We start from the raw sequence: 20,006 nt of genomic DNA, 5'->3' as shown, positions 1-20,006 counted from the left end.
TGCAATAGTGTTGCCATGTCTTTTGCTTTGTGCAACAAAAGACAATCACGAGTTGTTAAAGTTTTCAAAGTTGTTCAATACAAATATGTCTAAATCATTAGCAACATGCAGATAAAATAAATGTCAGGAGAGGGATTTGAACCCACACCTCCACTGGAGACCAGAAGTCCCTTTGGGTAAGGAGTTCTTCCTTGAATCTGGCGCCTTAGACCGCTCGGCCATCCTGACAGCTGTTGGTGGGCGCCGACTCTTTAGGACAGTGGAACTAAGTCATTAGGTTGTTATTCTCTAATTCAATCAACATACTCAAGGTGTTCTTGAGGAAAGTCTCAATTTGTTGCAATACTCACCTTTGTCTCAGCTGGAAAGGGCCGTCAGTCGGGACTTTGCGCAACTTATGACAGTGTAATGAAGTGAGTGAAGCTCTTGTTTGATAGTTTAGTGGGTTTCAGTTGGAGTGTTGGTTAGATGATCGATATTGTTTGGCAAACCGTTTGTACGGGTGGCCATGTCTGGCTGCAGTTGCAGCTGGATTTTCTGAATTGCTACTTTTTCAAAAACCTCAGCATCCATCGTAGGGCTTGCAGCCTTTTGTTACGCTTATGCACAGTTTGAGAAAGCTGATTGGAAACATGGTTACGTGTATAAACGACAACAAAATTGCGGTACTCCGACTGGTATCTAGTCGGGTAAAGTCATTTTCCATATCCCAATTTGTGAAATCAGGTCCCCTGTGAAAGCCGACTGTAATTTGACGACTTTACTGTGTGTAATTGCAGGAAGTGACTTTCATTTTCAGCTGTACAAGAAATGAAGCTTTTGTGCCGTTTTAGTGTTGGTCCCAGATCTTATCCAGTATGGCCGTATTAAAAGCACCACGCCCAACGTGGGGCTCGAACCCACGACCCTGAGATTAAAAGTCTCATGCTCTACCGCCTGAGCTAGCCGGGCCTCAAAGAGGACCCTGAAAAGACCCTTTGACCTTCAATGAAGCAACATATTTCCAGGCGTCTTTGACCAACGTCCCACTTTGTTTCAGCAATCGCTCTTAGATCAGCTGCAACTATTTAGCCGTTTGTTTTCTGCAACTTCCTCCAGACAGTAAGTCTTAGGCTTGGAGTATATTGCTTTGAACTAACCGTTTGTCCTCATTACTGATCCTGTCTATCCTCGTTACTCCCAAAGAGAACCTCAACATCTTAAGCTCTGCTACCTCCAGCTCTGCCTCCTGTGTTTTCTTCAGTGCCGCTGTCTCTAAGCCGAACAACATCGCTGGTCTCACCACCGTCTTGAGACGGTGGCTTCCTTTCATTCTCGCTGACACTCTTTTATCACACAACACACCTGACACTTTTGTCCACCCGTTCCAACCTGATTGCAGTGGCCTCTTCACCTCTTTTCCACACTCTCCATTGCTCTGAACCGTTGACCCTAAGTACTTAAAGTCCTGCACCTTCTTCACCTCTGCCCCCTGTAACCTCACCGTTCCACCTGGGTCCCTCTCATTGACACACATTTCAGTTTTCCAGAGCAGACCTCCATCTCTCTAGATTTTCCTCCACCTGCTCCCTGTTCTCACTACAAATCACAATGTCATCCGCAAACATCATAGTCCACGGAGATTCCAGTCTAACCTCATCTGTCAGCCTGTCCGCCACCCGAGCAAGGAAGAAGGGGCTCAGAGCCGATCCTTGATGCAGACCCACCGCCACCTTGAACTCCTCTGTCACACCTACAGCACACCTCACCGCGGTCTTACAGCTTTCATACATGTCCTCCATCACTCTAACATACTTCTCTGCCACTCCAGAATTCCTCATACAATACCACAGCTCCTCTCTCGGCACCCTGTCATACGCTTTCTCTAAGTCTACGAAGACACAATGCAACTCCCCATGACCTTCTCTGTATTTCTCCATCGGCATCCTCAAAGCAAATACTTCATCTGTTGGACTCTCTCTAGGCATGAAACCATATTGCTCACCTCTGCCCTTAGCCTAGCTTCCACTACTATTTCCCACAACTTCATTGTGTGGCTCATCAACTTTATTCCTCTGTAGTTGCCACAGCTCTGCTCATCTCCCTCGTTCTTAAAAATGGGCACCAGTACACTTCTCCTCCAGTCCTCGGCCCTCCTCTCACTCTCCAAGATCTTGTTAAACAAACTAGTCAGAAACTCTACTGCCACCTCTCCTAGACACTTTCATACTTCCACAGGTATGTCATCAGGACCCGCTGCCTTTCCACTCTTCATCCTCTTCAACATCCTCCTCACTTCACTCTTACTAATCTTGGCTACTTCCTGCTCCACACCAGTCACCTGTTCTACTCTTTGTTCCCTTTCATTTTCCTCATTGATTAACTCTTAAAAAGTTCTCCTTCCATATTCCCATCACAATCCTGGCACCTGTCAATTTATTTCCATCCTTATCGTTAATCACCCTAACCTGCTGCACATCCTTCCCATCTCTGTCTCTTAGTCTGGCCAACCTGAACAAATCCACCTCTCCCTCTTTAGTGTCCAACCTAGCATGAGAGTCCTCATATGCTCTTTGCCACCTCTACCTTCACCTTACGCTGCATCTCCCTGTACTCTTGTCGACTCTCTTCAGTCCTCGCAGTGTCCCACTTCTTCTTAGCTAACCTTTTTCTCTGTATACACTCCTGAAGTTCCTCGTTCTGCCGCCAAATCACCTTGTCCACTTTCCTGTTTCCAGATGACACACCGAGTACCCTCGGTGTTCCCTATGAAAGTCCCCCAGTGACTTTCATTTTCAGCTGTACAAGAAATCAAGTTGTTCTGCAGTTTTAGTGTTGGTCCCAGATCTTCTCCAGTGTGGCCATAATCAAAAGAGACCCCGCCCAACGTGGGGCTCGAACCCACGACCCTGAGATTAAGAGTCTCATGCTCTACCGACTGAGCTTCCAGGCGTCTTTGACCAACGTCCCACTTTGTTTCAGCAATCGCTCTTAGATCAGCTGCAACTATTTAGCCGTTTGTTTTCTGCAACTTCCTCCAGACAGTAAGTCTTAGGCTTGGAGTATATTGCTTTGAACTAACCGTTTGTCCTCATTATTGATCCTGTCCATCCTCGTTACTCCCAAAGAGAACCTCAACATCTTAAGCTCTGCTACCTCCAGCTCTGCCTCCTGTGTTTTCTTCAGTGCCGCTGTGTCTAAGCCGAACAACATCGCTGGTCTCACCACCGTCTTGAGACGGTGGCTTCCTTTCATTCTCGCTGACACTCTTTTATCACACAACACACCTGACACTTTTGTCCACCCGTTCCAACCTGATTGCAGTGGCTTCTTCACCTCTTTTCCACACTCTTCGTTGCTCTGAACCGTTGACCCTAAGTACTTATAGTCCTGCACCTTCTTCACCTCTGCCCCCTGTAACCTCACCGTTTCACCTGGGTCCCTCTCATTGACACACATCTCAGTTTTCCAGAGCAGACCTCCATCTCTCTAGATTTTCCTCCACCTGCTCCCTGTTCTCATTACAAATCACAATGTCATCCGTAAACATCATAGTCCACGGAGATTCCAGTCTAACCTCATCTGTCAGCCTGTCTGCCACCAGAGCAAGGAAGAAGGGGCTCAGAGCCGATCCTTGATGCAGACCCACCGCCACCTTGAACTCCTCTGTCACATCTACAGCACACCTCACCGCGGTCTTACAGCTTTCATACATGTCCTCCATCACTCTAACATACTTCTCTGCCACTCCAGAATTCCTCATACAATTCCACAGCTCCTCTCTCGGCACCCTGTCATACGCTTTCTCTAAGTCTACGAAGACTCATCTCTGCTCATCTCCCTTGTTCTTAAAAATGGGCACCAGTACACTTCTCCTCCAGTCCTCGGCCCTCCTCTCACTCTCCAAGATCTTGTTAAAGAAACTAGTCAGAAACTCTACTGCCACCTCTCCTAGACACTTTCATACCTCCACAGGTATGTCATCAGGACCCGCTGCCTTTCCACTCTTCATCCTCTTCAACGTCCTCCTCACTTGACTCTTACCAATCTTGGCTACTTCCTGCTCCACACCAGTCACCTCTTCTACTCTTTGTTCCCTTTCATTTTCCTCGTTGATTAACTCTTAAAAAGTTCTCCTTCCATCTTCCCATCACAAGCCTGGCACCTGTCAATTTATTTCCATCCTTATCGTTAAACACCCTAACCTGCTTCACATCCTTACCATCTCTGTCTCTTAGTCTGGCCAACCTGAACAAATCCACCTCTCCCTCTTTAGTGTCCAACCTAGCATACAAGTCCTCATATGCTCTTTGCCACCTCTACTTTCACCTTACGCTGCATCTCCCTGTACTCTTGTCGACTCTCTTCAGTCCTCGCAGTGTCCCACTTCTTCTTAGCTAACCTTTTTCTCTGTATACACTCCTGAAGTTCCTCGTTCTCCCGCCAAATCACCTTGTCCACTTTCCTCTTTCCAGATGACACACCGAGTACCCTCGGTGTTCCCTATGAAAGTCCCCCAGTGACTTTCATTTTCAGCTGTACAAGAAATCAAGTTATTCTGCAGTTTTAGTGTTGGTCCCAGATCTTCTCCAGTGTGGCCATAATCAAAAGAGACCCCGCCCAACGTGGGGCTCGAACCCACGACCCTGAAATTAAGAGTCTCATACTCTACCGACTGAGCTAGCCGGGCCGCTAATAGGACACCTGAAAAGACCCTTTGACCCTCAATAAAGCAACATTTTTCCAGGCGTGTTTAAGCAAAGTCCCACTCTGTTTCAGCAATCACTATTAGATCAGCTGCAACTATTTAGCCGTTTGTTTTCTGCATCTTCGTCCAGACAGTAAGTCTTAGGCTTGGAATAAATTGCTTCGAACTAATCGTTTGCATGCACATCATGGCCACCTCACTTGACGTGAGTTGATGTGGAGGGTCAGTTGTGCGCGTGGTCAGAAATTACTGGCAGGAGTGCCCGAGGTGCATTCTCGTAAGAATGTTGCGGCAGCATTATCTCAGCAGCACAACGGTATATGGTAGAGAAGGATTATGCAATAGTGTTGCCATGTCTTTTGCTTTGTGCAACAAAAGACAATCACGAGTTGTTAAAGTTTTCAAAGTTGTTCAATACAAATATGTCTAAATCATTAGCAACATGCAGATAAAATTAATGTCAGGAGTGGGATTTGAACCCACGCCTCCACTGGAGACCAGAAGTCCCTTTGGGGAAGGAGTTCTTCCTTGAGTCTGGCGCCTTAGACCGCTCGGCCATCCTGACAGCCGTTGGTGGGCGCCGACTCTTTAGGACAGTGGAACTAAGTCATTAGGTTGTTATTCTCTAATTCAATCAACATACTCAAGGTGTTCTTGAGGAAAGTCTCAATTTGTTGCAATACTCACCTTTGTCTCAGCTGGAAAGGGCCGTCAGTCGGGACTTTGCGCAACTTATGACAGTGTAATGAAGTGAGTGAAGCTCTTGTTTGATAGTTTAGTGGGTTTCAGTTGGAGTGTTGGTTAGATGATCGATATTGTTTGGCAAAACGTTTGTACGGGTAGCCAAGTCTGGCTGCAGTTGCAGCTGGATTTTCTGAATGGCTACTTTTTCAAAAACCTCAGCATCCATCGTAGGGCTTGCAGCCTTTTGTTACGCTTATGCACAGTTTGAGAAAGCTGATTGGAAACATGGTTACGTGTATAAACGACAACAAAATTGCGGCACTCCGACTGGTATCTAGTCGGGTAAAGTCATTTTCCATATCCCAATTTGTGAAATCAGCTCCCCTGTGAAAGCCGACTGTAATTTGGCTACTTTACTGTGTGTAATTGCAGGAAGTGACTTTCATTTTCCGCTGTACAAGAAATAAAGGTTTTGTGCAGTTTTAGCATTGGTCCCAGATCTTATCCAGTGTGGCCGTAATTAAAGCACCACGCCCAAAGTGGGGCTCTAACCAACGACCCTGAGATTAAAAGTCTCATGCTCTACCGCCTGAGCTAGCCGGGCCTCAAAGAGGACCCTGAAAAGACCCTTTGACCTTCAATGAAGCAACATACTTCCAGGCGTCTTTGAGCAAAGTCCCACTTTGTTTCAGCAATCGCTCTTAGATCAGCTGCAACTATTTAGCCGTTTGTTTTCTGCAACTTCCTCCAGACAGTAAGTCTTAGGCTTGGAGTATATTGCTTTGAACTAACCGTTTGTCCTCATTATTGATCCTGTCCATCCTCGTTACTCCCAAAGAGAACCTCAACATCTTAAGCTCTGCTACCTCCAGCTCTGCCTCCTGTGTTTTCTTCAGTGCCGCTGTGTCTAAGCCGAACAACATCGCTGGTCTCACCACCGTCTTGAGACGGTGGCTTCCTTTCATTCTCGCTGACACTCTTTTATCACACAACACACCTGACACTTTTGTCCACCCGTTCCAACCTGATTGCAGTGGCTTCTTCACCTCTTTTCCACACTCTTCGTTGCTCTGAACCGTTGACCCTAAGTACTTATAGTCCTGCACCTTCTTCACCTCTGCCCCCTGTAACCTCACCGTTCCACCTGGGTCCCTCTCATTAACACACATTTCAGTTTTCCAGAGCAGACCTCCATCTCTAAACAAACTAGTCAGAAACTCTACTGCCATCTCTCCTAGACACTTTCATACCTCCACAGGTATGTCATCAGGACCCGCTGCCTTTCCACTCTTCATCCTCTTCAACGTCCTCCTCACTTCACTCTTACTAATCTTGGCTACTTCCTGCTCCACACCAGTCACCTGTTCTACTCTTTGTTCCCTTTCATTTTCCTCATTGATTAACTCTTAAAAAGTTCTCCTTCCATCTTCCCATCACAATCCTGGCACCTGTCAATTTATTTCCATCCTTATCGTTAAACACCCTAACCTGCTGCACATCCTTCCCATCTCTGTCTCTTAGTCTGGCCAACCTGAACAAATCCACCTCTCCCTCTTTAGTGTCCAACCTAGCATACAAGTCCTCATATGCTCTTTGCCACCTCTACTTTCACCTTACGCTGCATCTCCCTGTACTCTTGTCGACTCTCTTCAGTCCTCGCAGTGTCCCACTTCTTCTTAGCTAACCTTTTTCTCTGTATACACTCCTGAAGTTCCTCGTTCTCCCGCCAAATCACCTTGTCCACTTTCCTCTTTCCAGATGACACACCGAGTACCCTCGGTGTTCCCTATGAAAGTCCCCCAGTGACTTTCATTTTCAGCTGTACAAGAAATCAAGTTATTCTGCAGTTTTAGTGTTGGTCCCAGATCTTCTCCAGTGTGGCCATAATCAAAAGAGACCCCGCCCAACGTGGGGCTCGAACCCACGACCCTGAAATTAAGAGTCTCATACTCTACCGACTGAGCTAGCCGGGCCGCTAATAGGACACCTGAAAAGACCCTTTGACCCTCAATAAAGCAACATTTTTCCAGGCGTGTTTAAGCAAAGTCCCACTCTGTTTCAGCAATCACTATTAGATCAGCTGCAACTATTTAGCCGTTTGTTTTCTGCATCTTCGTCCAGACAGTAAGTCTTAGGCTTGGAATAAATTGCTTCGAACTAATCGTTTGCATGCACATCATGGCCACCTCACTTGACGTGAGTTGATGTGGAGGGTCAGTTGTGCGCGTGGTCAGAAATTACTGGCAGGAGTGCCCGAGGTGCATTCTCGTAAGAATGTTGCGGCAGCATTATCTCAGCAGCACAACGGTATATGGTAGAGAAGGATTATGCAATAGTGTTGCCATGTCTTTTGCTTTGTGCAACAAAAGACAATCACGAGTTGTTGAAGTTTTCAAAGTTGTTCAATACAAATATGTCTAAATCATTAGCAACATGCAGATAAAATAAATGTCAGGAGTGGGATTTGAACCCACGCCTCCACTGGAGACCAGAAGTCCCTTTGGGTAAGGAGTTCTTCCTTGAATCTGGCGCCTTAGACCGCTCGGCCATCCTGACAGCTGTTGGTGGGCGCCGACTCTTTAGGACAGTGGAACTAAGTCATTAGGTTGTTATTCTCTAATTCAATCAACATACTCAAGGTGTTCTTGAGGAAAGTCTCAATTTGTTGCAATACTCACCTTTGTCTCAGCTGGAAAGGGCCGTCAGTCGGGACTTTGCGCAACTTATGACAGTGTAATGAAGTGAGTGAAGCTCTTGTTTGATAGTTTAGTGGGTTTCAGTTGGAGTGTTGGTTAGATGATCGATATTGTTTGGCAAACCGTTTGTACGGGTGGCCATGTCTGGCTGCAGTTGCAGCTGGATTTTCTGAATTGCTACTTTTTCAAAAACCTCAGCATCCATCGTAGGGCTTGCAGCCTTTTGTTACGCTTATGCACAGTTTGAGAAAGCTGATTGGAAACATGGTTACGTGTATAAACGACAACAAAATTGCGGTACTCCGACTGGTATCTAGTCGGGTAAAGTCATTTTCCATATCCCAATTTGTGAAATCAGGTCCCCTGTGAAAGCCGACTGTAATTTGGCGACTTTACTTTGTGTAATTGCAGGAAGTGACTTTCATTTTCAGCTGTACAAGAAATCAAGCTTTTGTGCCGTTTTAGTGTTGGTCCCAGATCTTATCCAGTATGGCCGTATTAAAAGCACCACGCCCAACGTGGGGCTCGAACCCACGACCCTGAGATTAAAAGTCTCATGCTCTACCGCCTGAGCTAGCCGGGCCTCAAACAGGACTCTGAAAAGACCCTTTGACCTTCAATGAAGCAACATATTTCCAGGCGTCTTTGACCAACGTCCCACTTTGTTTCAGCAATCGCTCTTAGATCAGCTGCAACTATTTAGCCGTTTGTTTTCTGCAACTTCCTCCAGACAGTAAGTCTTAGGCTTGGAGTATATTGCTTTGAACTAACCGTTTGTCCTCATTACTGATCCTGTCTATCCTCGTTACTCCCAAAGAGAACCTCAACATCTTAAGCTCTGCTACCTCCAGCTCTGCCTCCTGTGTTTTCTTCAGTGCCGCTGTCTCTAAGCCGAACAACATCGCTGGTCTCACCACCGTCTTGAGACGGTGGCTTCCTTTCATTCTCGCTGACACTCTTTTATCACACAACACACCTGACACTTTTGTCCACCCGTTCCAACCTGATTGCAGTGGCCTCTTCACCTCTTTTCCACACTCTCCATTGCTCTGAACCGTTGACCCTAAGTACTTAAAGTCCTGCACCTTCTTCACCTCTGCCCCCTGTAACCTCACCGTTCCACCTGGGTCCCTCTCATTGACACACATCTCAGTTTTCCAGAGCAGACCTCCATCTCTCTAGATTTTCCTCCACCTGCTCCCTGTTCTCACTACAAATCACAATGTCATCCGCAAACATCATAGTCCACGGAGATTCCAGTCTAACCTCATCTGTCAGCCTGTCCGCCACCCGAGCAAGGAAGAAGGGGCTCAGAGCCGATCCTTGATGCAGACCCACCGCCACCTTGAACTCCTCTGTCACACCTACAGCACACCTCACCGCGGTCTTACAGCTTTCATACATGTCCTCCATCACTCTAACATACTTCTCTGCCACTCCAGAATTCCTCATACAATACCACAGCTCCTCTCTCGGCACCCTGTCATACGCTTTCTCTATGTCTACGAAGACACAATGCAACTCCCCATGACCTTCTCTGTATTTCTCCATCGGCATCCTCAAAGCAAATACTTCATCTGTTGGACTCTCTCTAGGCATGAAACCATATTGCTCACCTCTGCCCTTAGCCTAGCTTCCACTACTATTTCCCACAACTTCATTGTGTGGCTCATCAACTTTATTCCTCTGTAGTTGCCACAGCTCTGCTCATCTCCCTCGTTCTTAAAAATGGGCACCAGTACACTTCTCCTCCAGTCCTCGGCCCTCCTCTCACTCTCCAAGATCTTGTTAAACAAACTAGTCAGAAACTCTACTGCCACCTCTCCTAGACACTTTCATACCTCCACAGGTATGTCATCAGGACCCGCTGCCTTTCCACTCTTCATCCTCTTCAACGTCTTCCTCACTTCACTCTTACTAATCTTGGCTACTTCCTGCTCCACACCAGTCACCTCTTCTACTCTTTGTTCCCTTTCATTTTCCTCATTGATTAACTCTTAAAAAGTTCTCCTTCCATATTCCCATCACAATCCTGGCACCTGTCAATTTATTTCCATCCTTATCGTTAATCACCCTAACCTGCTGCACATCCTTCCCATCTCTGTCTCTTAGTCTGGCCAACCTGAACAAATCCACCTCTCCCTCTTTAGTGTCCAACCTAGCATGAGAGTCCTCATATGCTCTTTGCCACCTCTACCTTCACCTTACGCTGCATCTCCCTGTACTCTTGTCGACTCTCTTCAGTCCTCGCAGTGTCCCACTTCTTCTTAGCTAACCTTTTTCTCTGTATACACTCCTGAAGTTCCTCGTTCTGCCGCCAAATCACCTTGTCCACTTTCCTGTTTCCAGATGACACACCGAGTACCCTCGGTGTTCCCTATGTAAGTCCCCCAGTGACTTTCATTTTCAGCTGTACAAGAAATCAAGTTGTTCTGCAGTTTTAGTGTTGGTCCCAGATCTTCTCCAGTGTGGCCATAATCAAAAGAGACCCCGCCCAACGTGGGGCTCGAACCCACGACCCTGAGATTAAGAGTCTCATGCTCTACCGACTGAGCTAGCCGGGCCTCAAAGAGGACCCTGAAAAGACCCTTTGACCTTCAATGAAGCAACATATTTCCAGGCGTCTTTGACCAACGTCCCACTTTGTTTCAGCAATCGCTCTTAGATCAGCTGCAACTATTTAGCCGTTTGTTTTCTGCAACTTCCTCCAGACAGTAAGTCTTAGGCTTGGAGTATATTGCTTTGAACTAACCGTTTGTCCTCATTATTGATCCTGTCCATCCTCGTTACTCCCAAAGAGAACCTCAACATCTTAAGCTCTGCTACCTCCAGCTCTGCCTCCTGTGTTTTCTTCAGTGCCGCTGTGTCTAAGCCGAACAACATCGCTGGTCTCACCACCGTCTTGAGACGGTGGCTTCCTTTCATTCTCGCTGACACTCTTTTATCACACAACACACCTGACACTTTTGTCCACCCGTTCCAACCTGATTGCAGTGGCTTCTTCACCTCTTTTCCACACTCTTCGTTGCTCTGAACCGTTGACACTAAGTACTTATAGTCCTGCACCTTCTTCACCTCTGCCCCCTGTAACCTCACCGTTTCACCTGGGTCCCTCTCATTGACACACATCTCAGTTTTCCAGAGCAGACCTCCATGTCTCTAGATTTTCCTCCACCTGCTCCCTGTTCTCATTACAAATCACAATGTCATCCGTAAACATCATAGTCCACGGAGATTCCAGTCTAACCTCATCTGTCAGCCTGTCTGCCACCAGAGCAAGGAAGAAGGGGCTCAGAGCCGATCCTTGATGCAGACCCACCGCCACCTTGAACTCCTCTGTCACATCTACAGCACACCTCACCGCGGTCTTACAGCTTTCATACATGTCCTCCATCACTCTAACATACTTCTCTGCCACTCCAGAATTCCTCATACAATTCCACAGCTCCTCTCTCGGCACCCTGTCATACGCTTTCTCTAAGTCTACGAAGACACAATGCAACTCCCCATGACCTTCTCTGTATTTCTCCATCGACATCCTCAAAGCAAATACTTCATCTGTTGGACTCTTTCTAGGCATGAAACCATATTGCTCACCTCTGCCCTTAGCCTAGCTTCCACTACTATTTCCCACAACTTCATTGTGTGGCTCATCAACTTTTTTCCTCTGTAGTTGCCACAGCTCTGCTCATCTCCCTTGTTCTTAAAAATGGGCACCAGTACACTTCTCCTCCAGTCCTCGGCCCTCCTCTCACTCTCCAAGATCTTGTTAAAGAAACTAGTCAGAAACTCTACTGCCACCTCTCCTAGACACTTTCATACCTCCACAGGTATGTCATCAGGACCCGCTGCCTTTCCACTCTTCATCCTCTTCAACGTCCTCCTCACTTGACTCTTACCAATCTTGGCTACTTCCTGCTCCACACCAGTCACCTCTTCTACTCTTTGTTCCCTTTCATTTTCCTCGTTGATTAACTCTTAAAAAGTTCTCCTTCCATCTTCCCATCACAAGCCTGGCACCTGTCAATTTATTTCCATCCTTATCGTTAAACACCCTAACCTGCTTCACATCCTTACCATCTCTGTCTCTTAGTCTGGCCAACCTGAACAAATCCACCTCTCCCTCTTTAGTGTCCAACCTAGCATACAAGTCCTCATATGCTCTTTGCCACCTCTACTTTCACCTTACGCTGCATCTCCCTGTACTCTTGTCGACTCTCTTCAGTCCTCGCAGTGTCCCACTTCTTCTTAGCTAACCTTTTTCTCTGTATACACTCCTGAAGTTCCTCGTTCTCCCGCCAAATCACCTTGTCCACTTTCCTCTTTCCAGATGACACACCGAGTACCCTCGGTGTTCCCTATGAAAGTCCCCCAGTGACTTTCATTTTCAGCTGTACAAGAAATCAAGTTATTCTGCAGTTTTAGTGTTGGTCCCAGATCTTCTCCAGTGTGGCCATAATCAAAAGAGACCCCGCCCAACGTGGGGCTCGAACCCACGACCCTGAAATTAAGAGTCTCATACTCTACCGACTGAGCTAGCCGGGCCGCTAATAGGACACCTGAAAAGACCCTTTGACCCTCAATAAAGCAACATTTTTCCAGGCGTGTTTAAGCAAAGTCCCACTCTGTTTCAGCAATCACTATTAGATCAGCTGCAACTATTTAGCCGTTTGTTTTCTGCATCTTCGTCCAGACAGTAAGTCTTAGGCTTGGAATAAATTGCTTCGAACTAATCGTTTGCATGCACATCATGGCCACCTCACTTGACGTGAGTTGATGTGGAGGGTCAGTTGTGCGCGTGGTCAGAAATTACTGGCAGGAGTGCCCGAGGTGCATTCTCGTAAGAATGTTGCGGCAGCATTATCTCAGCAGCACAACGGTATATGGTAGAGAAGGATTATGCAATAGTGTTGCCATGTCTTTTGCTTTGTGCAACAAAAGACAATCACGAGTTGTTAAAGTTTTCAAAGTTGTTCAATACAAATATGTCTAAATCATTAGCAACATGCAGATAAAATAAATGTCAGGAGTGGGATTTGAACCCACGCCTCCACTGGAGACCAGAAGTCCCTTTGGGTAAGGAGTTCTTCCTTGAATCTGGCGCCTTAGACCGCTCGGCCATCCTGACAGCTGTTGGTGGGCGCCGACTCTTTAGGACAGTGGAACTAAGTCATTAGGTTGTTATTCTCTAATTCAATCAACATACTCAAGGTGTTCTTGAGGAAAGTCTCAATTTGTTGCAATACTCACCTTTGTCTCAGCTGGAAAGGGCCGTCAGTCGGGACTTTGCGCAACTTATGACAGTGTAATGAAGTGAGTGAAGCTCTTGTTTGATAGTTTAGTGGGTTTCAGTTGGAGTGTTGGTTAGATGATCGATATTGTTTGGCAAACCGTTTGTACGGGTGGCCATGTCTGGCTGCAGTTGCAGCTGGATTTTCTGAATTGCTACTTTTTCAAAAACCTCAGCATCCATCGTAGGGCTTGCAGCCTTTTGTTACGCTTATGCACAGTTTGAGAAAGCTGATTGGAAACATGGTTACGTGTATAAACGACAACAAAATTGCGGTACTCCGACTGGTATCTAGTCGGGTAAAGTCATTTTCCATATCCCAATTTGTGAAATCAGGTCCCCTGTGAAAGCCGACTGTAATTTGGCGACTTTACTGTGTGTAATTGCAGGAAGTGACTTTCATTTTCAGCTGTACAAGAAATCAAGCTTTTGTGCCGTTTTAGTGTTGGTCCCAGATCTTATCCAGTGTGGCCGTATTAAAAGCAACACGCCCAACGTGGGGCTCGAACCCACGACCCTGAGATTAAAAGTCTCATGCTCTACCGCCTGAGCTAGCCGGGCCTCAAAGAGGACCCTGAAAAGACCCTTTCACCTTCAATGAAGCAACATATTTCCAGGCGTCTTTGACCAACGTCCCACTTTGTTTCAGCAATCGCTCTTAGATCAGCTGCAACTATTTAGCCGTTTGTTTTCTGCAACTTCCTCCAGACAGTAAGTCTTAGGCTTGGAGTATATTGCTTTGAACTAACCGTTTGTCCTCATTACTGATCCTGTCTATCCTCGTTACTCCCAAAGAGAACCTCAACATCTTAAGCTCTGCTACCTCCACCTCTGCCTCCTGTGTTTTCTTCAGTGCCGCTGTCTCTAAGCCGAACAACATCGCTGGTCTCACCACCGTCTTGAGACGGTGGCTTCCTTTCATTCTCGCTGACACTCTTTTATCACACAACACACCTGACACTTTTGTCCACCCGTTCCAACCTGATTGCAGTGGCCTCTTCACCTCTTTTCCACACTCTCCGTTGCTCTGAACCGTTGACCCTAAGTACTTAAAGTCCTGCACCTTTTTCACCTTTGCCCCCTGTAACCTCACCGTTCCACCTGGGTCCCTCTCATTGACACACATCTCAGTTTTCCAGAGCAGACCTCCATCTCTCTAGATTTTCCTCCACCAGCTCCCTGTTCTCACTACAAATCACAATGTCATCCGCAAACATCATAGTCCACGGAGATTCCAGTCTAACCTCATCTGTCAGCCTGTCCGCCACCAGAGCAAGGAAGAAGGGGCTCAGAGCCGATCCTTGATGCAGACCCACCGCCACCTTGAACTCCTCTGTCCCACCTACAGCACACCTCACCGCGGTCTTACAGCTTTCATACATGTCCTCCATCACTCTAACATACTTCTCTGCCACTCCAGAATTCCTCATACAATACCACAGCTCCTCTCTCGGCACCCTGTCATACGCTTTCTCTAAGTCTACGAAGACACAATGCAACTCCCCATGACCTTCTCTGTATTTCTCCATCGGCATCCTCAAAGCAAATACTTCATCTGTTGGACTCTTTCTAGGCATGAAACCATATTGCTCACCTCTGCCCTTAGCCTAGCTTCCACTACTATTTCCCACAACTTCATTGTGTGGCTCATCAACTTTATTCCTCTGTAGTTGCCACAGCTCTGCTCATCTCCCTCGTTCTTAAAAATGGACACCAGTACACTTCTCCTCCAGTCCTCGGCCCTCCTCTCACTCTCCAAGATCTTGTTAAACAAACTAGTCAGAAACTCTACTGCCACCTCTCCTAGACACTGTCATACCTCCACAGGTATGTCATCAGGACCCGCTGCCTTTCCACTCTTCATCCTCTTCAACGTCCTCCTCACTTCACTCTTACTAATTTTGGCTACTTCCTGCTCCACACCAGTCACCTCTTCTACTCTTTGTTCCCTTTCATTTTCCTCATTGATTAACTCTTAAAAAGTTCTCGTTCCATCTTCCCATCACAATCCTGGCACCTGTCAATTTATTTCCATCCTTATCGTTAATCACCCTAACCTGCTGCACATCCTTCCCATCTCTGTCTCTTAGTCTGGCCAACCTGAACAAATCCACCTCTCCTTCTTTAGTGTCCAACCTAGCATACAAGTCCTCATATGCTCTTTGCCACCTCTACCTTCCCCTTACGCTGCATCTCCCTGTACTCTTGTCGACTCTCTTCAGTCCTCGCAGTGTCCCACTTCTTCTTAGCTAACCTTTTTCTCTGTATACACTCCTGAAGTTCCTCGTTCTGCCGCCAAATCACCTTGTCCACTTTCCTGTTTCCAGATGACACACCGAGTACCCTCGGTGTTCCCTATGAAAGTCCCCCAGTGACTTTCATTTTCAGCTGTACAAGAAATCAAGTTGTTCTGCAGTTTTAGTGTTGGTCCCAGATCTTCTCCAGTGTGGCCATAATCAAAAGAGACCCCGCCCAACGTGGGGCTCGAACCCACGACCCTGAGATTAAGAGTCTCATGCTCTACCGACTGAGCTAGCCGGGCCGCTAAAAGGACACCTGAAAAGACCCTTTGACCCTCAATAAAGTAACATTTTTCCAGGCGTGTTTAAGCAAAGTCCCACTCTGTTTCAGCAATCACTTTTAGATCAGCTGCAACTATTTAGCCATTTGTTTTCTGCATCTTCCTCCAGACAGTAAGTCTTAGGCTTGGAATACATTGCTTCGAACTAATCGTTTGCATGCACATCATGGCCACCTCACTTGACGTGAGTTGATGTGGAGGGTCAGTTGTGCGCGTGGTCAGAAATTACTGCCAGGAGTGCCCGAGGTGCATTCTCGTAAGAATGTTGCGGCAGCATTATCTCAGCAGCACAATGGTATATGGTAGAGAAGGATTATGCAATAGTGTTGCCATGTCTTTTGCTTTGTGCAACAAAAGACAATCACGAGTTGTTAAAGTTTTCAAAGTTGTTCAATACAAACTTGTCTAAATCATTAGCAACATGAAGAGAAAAGTAATGTCAGGAGTGGGATTTGAACCCACACCTCCATTGAGTCTGGCGCCTTAGACCGCTCGGCAATCCTGACAGCTGTTGGTGGGCGCCGACTCTTTAGGACAGTGGAACTAAGTCATTAGGTTGTTATTCTCTAATTCAATCAACATACTCAAGGTGTTCTTGAGGAAAGTCTCAATTTGTTGCAATACTCACCTTTGTCTCAGCTGGAAAGGGCCGTCAGTCGGGACTTTGCGCAACTTATGACAGTGTAATGAAGTGAGTGAAGCTCTTGTTTGATAGTTTAGTGGGTTTCAGTTGGAGTGTTGGTTAGATGATCGATATTGTTTGGCAAACCGTTTGTACGGGTGGCCATGTCTGGCTGCAGTTGCAGCTGGATTTTTTGAATTGCTACTTTTTCAAAAACCTCAGCATCCATCGTAGGGCTTGCAGCCTTTTGTTACGCTTATGCACAGTTTGAGAAAGCTGATTGGAAACATGGTTACGTGTATAAACGACAACAAAATTGCGGTACTCCGAGTGGTATCTAGTCGGGTAAAGTCGGTTTCCATATCCCAATTTGTGAAATCAGCTGCCCTGACAAAGCCGACTGTAATTTGGCTACTTTACTGTGTGTAATTGCAGGAAGTGACTTTCATTTTCAGCTGTACAAGAAATAAAGGTTTTGTGCAGTTTTAGCATTGGTCCCAGATCTTCTCCAGTGTGGCCAAAATCAAACGTGGGGCTCGAACCCACGACCCTGAGATTAAGAGTCTCATGCTCTACCGACTGAGCTAGCCGGGCCTGTAAGACACCTGAACAGACCCTTTGACCTTCAATAAAGCAACATTTTTCCAGGCGTGTTTAAGCAAAGTCCCACTCTGTTTCAGCAATCACTTTTAGATCAGCTGCAACTATTTAGCCATTTGTTTTCTGCATCTTCCTCCAGACAGTAAGTCTTAGGCTTGGAATACATTGCTTCGAACTAATCGTTTGCATGCACATCATGGCCACCTCACTTGACGTGAGTTGATGTGGAGGGTCAGTTGTGCGCGTGGTCAGAAATTACTGCCAGGAGTGCCCGAGGTGCATTCTCGTAAGAATGTTGCGGCAGCATTATCTCAGCAGCACAATGGTATATGGTAGAGAAGGATTATGCAATAGTGTTGCCATGTCTTTTGCTTTGTGCAACAAAAGACAATCACGAGTTGTTAAAGTTTTCAAAGTTGTTCAATACAAACTTGTCTAAATCATTAGCAACATGAAGAGAAAAGTAATGTCAGGAGTGGGATTTGAACCCACACCTCCATTGAGTCTGGCGCCTTAGACCGCTCGGCCATCCTGACAGCTGTTGGTGGGCGCCGACTCTTTAGGACAGTGGAACTAAGTCATTAGGTTGTTATTCTCTAATTCAATCAACATACTCAAGGTGTTCTTGAGGAAAGTCTCAATTTGTTGCAATACTCACCTTTGTCTCAGCTGGAAAGGGCCGTCAGTCGGGACTTTGCGCAACTTATGACAGTGTAATGAAGTGAGTGAAGCTCTTGTTTGATAGTTTAGTGGGTTTCAGTTGGAGTGTTGGTTCGATGATCGATATTGTTTGGCAAAACGTTTGTACGGGTAGCCAAGTCTGGCTGCAGTTGCAGCTGGATTTTCTGAATGGCTACTTTTTCAAAAACCTCAGCATCCATCGTAGGGCTTGCAGCCTTTTGTTACGCTTATGCACAGTTTGAGAAAGCTGATTGGAAACATGGTTACGTGTATAAACGACAACAAAATTGCGGTACTCCGACTGGTATCTAGTCGGGTAAAGTCATTTTCCATATCCCAATTTGTGAAATCAGCTCCCCTGTGAAAGCCGACTGTAATTTGGCTACTTTACTGTGTGTAATTGCAGGAAGTGACTTTCATTTTCAGCTGTACAAGAAATCAAGCTTTTGTGCCGTTTTAGTGTTGGTCCCAGATCTTATCCAGTGTGGCCGTATTAAAAGCACCACGCCCAACGTGGGGCTCGAACCCACAACCCTGAGATTAAAAGTCTCATGCTCTACCGCCTGAGCTAGCCGGGCCTCAAAGAGGACCCTGAAAAGACCCTTTGACCTTCAATGAAGCAACATATTTCCAGGCGTCTTTGACCAACGTCCCACTTTGTTTCAGCAATCGCTCTTAGATCAGCTGCAACTATTTAGCCGTTTGTTTTCTGTAACTTCCTCCAGACAGTAAGTCTTAGGCTTGGAGTATATTGCTTTGAACTAACCGTTTGTCCTCATTACTGATCCTGTCTATCCTCGTTACTCCCAAAGAGAACCTCAACATCTTAAGCTCTGCTACCTCCAGCTCTGCCTCCTGTGTTTTCTTCAGTGCCGCTGTCTCTAAGCCGAACAACATCGCTGGTCTCACCACCGTCTTGAGACGGTGGCTTCCTTTCATTCTCGCTGACACTCTTTTATCACACAACACACCTGACACTTTTGTCCACCCGTTCCAACCTGATTGCAGTGGCCTCTTCACCTCTTTTCCACACTCTCCGTTGCTCTGAACCGTTGACCCTAAGTACTTAAAGTCCTGCACCTTCTTCACCTTTGCCCCCTGTAACCTCACCGTTCCACCTGGGTCCCTCTCATTGACACAGATCTCAGTTTTCCAGAGCAGACCTCCATCTCTCTAGATTTTCCTCCACCAGCTCCCTGTTCTCACTACAAATCACAATGTCATCTGCAACATCATAGTCCACGGAGATTCCAGTCTAACCTCATCTGTCAGCAACATTTTTCCAGGCGTGTTTAAGCAAAGTCCCACTCTGTTTCAGCAATCACTTTTAGATCAGCTGCAACTATTTAGCCGTTTGTTTTCTGCATCTTCCTCCAGACAGTAAGTCTTAGGCATGGAATAAATTGGGTAATTGACACGTGGTCAGAAATTACTGCCAGGAGTGCCCGAGGTGCATTCTCGTAAGAATGTTGCGGCAGCATTATCTCAGCAGCACAATGGTATATGGTAGAGAAGGATTATGCAATAGTGTTGCCATGTCTTTTGCTTTGTGCAACAAAAGACAATCACGAGTTGTTAAAGTTTTCAACGTTGTTCAATACAAATATGTCTAAATCATTAGCAACATGCAGATAAAATTAATGTCAGGAGTGGGATTTGAACCCACGCCTCCACTGGAGACCAGAAGTCCCTTTGGGGAAGGAGTTCTTCCTTGAGTCTGGCGCCTTAGACCGCTCGGCCATCCTGACAGCTGTTGGTTGGCGCCGACTCTTTAGGACAGTGGAACTAAGTCATTAGGTTGTTATTCTCTAATTCAATCAACATACTCAAGGTGTTCTTGAGGAAAGTCTCAATTTGTTGCAATACTCACCTTTGTCTCAGCTGGAAAGGGCCGTCAGTCGGGACTTTGCGCATCTTATGACAGTGTAATGAGGCGAGTGAAGCTCTTGTTTGATAGTTTAGTGGGTTTCAGTTGGAGTGTTGGTTAGATGACACAGTTTGAGAAAGCTGATTGGAAACATGGTTACGTGTATAAACGACAACAAAATTGCGGTACTCCGAGTGGTATCTAGTCGGGTAAAGTCGGTTTCCATATCCCAATTTGTGAAATCAGCTGCCCTGACAAAGCCGACTGTAATTTGGCTACTTTACTGTGTGTAATTGCA

At 46.4% G+C, this 20,006-nt stretch overlaps 15 non-coding genes across 15 annotated transcripts; all 15 read right to left on the bottom strand.

Annotated features, from left to right (window-relative positions):
- Positions 1–121: 121 nt before the first annotated feature.
- trnal-caa (transfer RNA leucine (anticodon CAA)) lies at positions 122–228 on the bottom strand. Its single transcript has 2 exons — positions 191–228; positions 122–166 (listed from the first exon to the last, which is right to left on the bottom strand). It is a non-coding gene; the product is annotated as a tRNA-Leu (tRNA).
- A 650-nt stretch (positions 229–878) lies between these two features.
- Positions 879–951, bottom strand: trnak-uuu (transfer RNA lysine (anticodon UUU)). Its single transcript has one exon. It is a non-coding gene; the product is annotated as a tRNA-Lys (tRNA).
- Positions 952–4,596: 3,645 nt separating this feature from the next.
- On the bottom strand, positions 4,597–4,669 carry trnak-cuu (transfer RNA lysine (anticodon CUU)). The gene has a single exon. It is a non-coding gene; the product is annotated as a tRNA-Lys (tRNA).
- A 476-nt stretch (positions 4,670–5,145) lies between these two features.
- trnal-caa (transfer RNA leucine (anticodon CAA)) lies at positions 5,146–5,252 on the bottom strand. The gene is made up of 2 exons: positions 5,215–5,252; positions 5,146–5,190 (listed from the first exon to the last, which is right to left on the bottom strand). It is a non-coding gene; the product is annotated as a tRNA-Leu (tRNA).
- A 2,019-nt stretch (positions 5,253–7,271) lies between these two features.
- On the bottom strand, positions 7,272–7,344 carry trnak-cuu (transfer RNA lysine (anticodon CUU)). Its single transcript has one exon. It is a non-coding gene; the product is annotated as a tRNA-Lys (tRNA).
- Positions 7,345–7,820: 476 nt separating this feature from the next.
- On the bottom strand, positions 7,821–7,927 carry trnal-caa (transfer RNA leucine (anticodon CAA)). Its single transcript has 2 exons — positions 7,890–7,927; positions 7,821–7,865 (listed from the first exon to the last, which is right to left on the bottom strand). It is a non-coding gene; the product is annotated as a tRNA-Leu (tRNA).
- A 650-nt stretch (positions 7,928–8,577) lies between these two features.
- Positions 8,578–8,650, bottom strand: trnak-uuu (transfer RNA lysine (anticodon UUU)). The gene has a single exon. It is a non-coding gene; the product is annotated as a tRNA-Lys (tRNA).
- Positions 8,651–10,558: 1,908 nt separating this feature from the next.
- On the bottom strand, positions 10,559–10,631 carry trnak-cuu (transfer RNA lysine (anticodon CUU)). The gene has a single exon. It is a non-coding gene; the product is annotated as a tRNA-Lys (tRNA).
- Positions 10,632–12,539: 1,908 nt separating this feature from the next.
- Positions 12,540–12,612, bottom strand: trnak-cuu (transfer RNA lysine (anticodon CUU)). Its single transcript has one exon. It is a non-coding gene; the product is annotated as a tRNA-Lys (tRNA).
- A 476-nt stretch (positions 12,613–13,088) lies between these two features.
- trnal-caa (transfer RNA leucine (anticodon CAA)) lies at positions 13,089–13,195 on the bottom strand. The gene is made up of 2 exons: positions 13,158–13,195; positions 13,089–13,133 (listed from the first exon to the last, which is right to left on the bottom strand). It is a non-coding gene; the product is annotated as a tRNA-Leu (tRNA).
- Positions 13,196–13,845: 650 nt separating this feature from the next.
- Positions 13,846–13,918, bottom strand: trnak-uuu (transfer RNA lysine (anticodon UUU)). The gene has a single exon. It is a non-coding gene; the product is annotated as a tRNA-Lys (tRNA).
- Positions 13,919–15,826: 1,908 nt separating this feature from the next.
- On the bottom strand, positions 15,827–15,899 carry trnak-cuu (transfer RNA lysine (anticodon CUU)). The gene has a single exon. It is a non-coding gene; the product is annotated as a tRNA-Lys (tRNA).
- Positions 15,900–17,081: 1,182 nt separating this feature from the next.
- On the bottom strand, positions 17,082–17,154 carry trnak-cuu (transfer RNA lysine (anticodon CUU)). The gene has a single exon. It is a non-coding gene; the product is annotated as a tRNA-Lys (tRNA).
- A 1,192-nt stretch (positions 17,155–18,346) lies between these two features.
- Positions 18,347–18,419, bottom strand: trnak-uuu (transfer RNA lysine (anticodon UUU)). The gene has a single exon. It is a non-coding gene; the product is annotated as a tRNA-Lys (tRNA).
- A 1,063-nt stretch (positions 18,420–19,482) lies between these two features.
- Positions 19,483–19,589, bottom strand: trnal-caa (transfer RNA leucine (anticodon CAA)). The gene is made up of 2 exons: positions 19,552–19,589; positions 19,483–19,527 (listed from the first exon to the last, which is right to left on the bottom strand). It is a non-coding gene; the product is annotated as a tRNA-Leu (tRNA).
- Between the last annotated feature and the right edge of the window lie 417 nt (positions 19,590–20,006).

This window comes from Channa argus, unplaced genomic scaffold (genome assembly GCF_033026475.1).
Source record: "Channa argus isolate prfri unplaced genomic scaffold, Channa argus male v1.0 Contig066, whole genome shotgun sequence".
NCBI lineage: Eukaryota > Metazoa > Chordata > Actinopteri > Anabantiformes > Channidae > Channa > Channa argus.
Note: the sequence above shows the minus strand (reverse complement) of the source record. Positions and strands in the feature narration are given on the sequence as shown.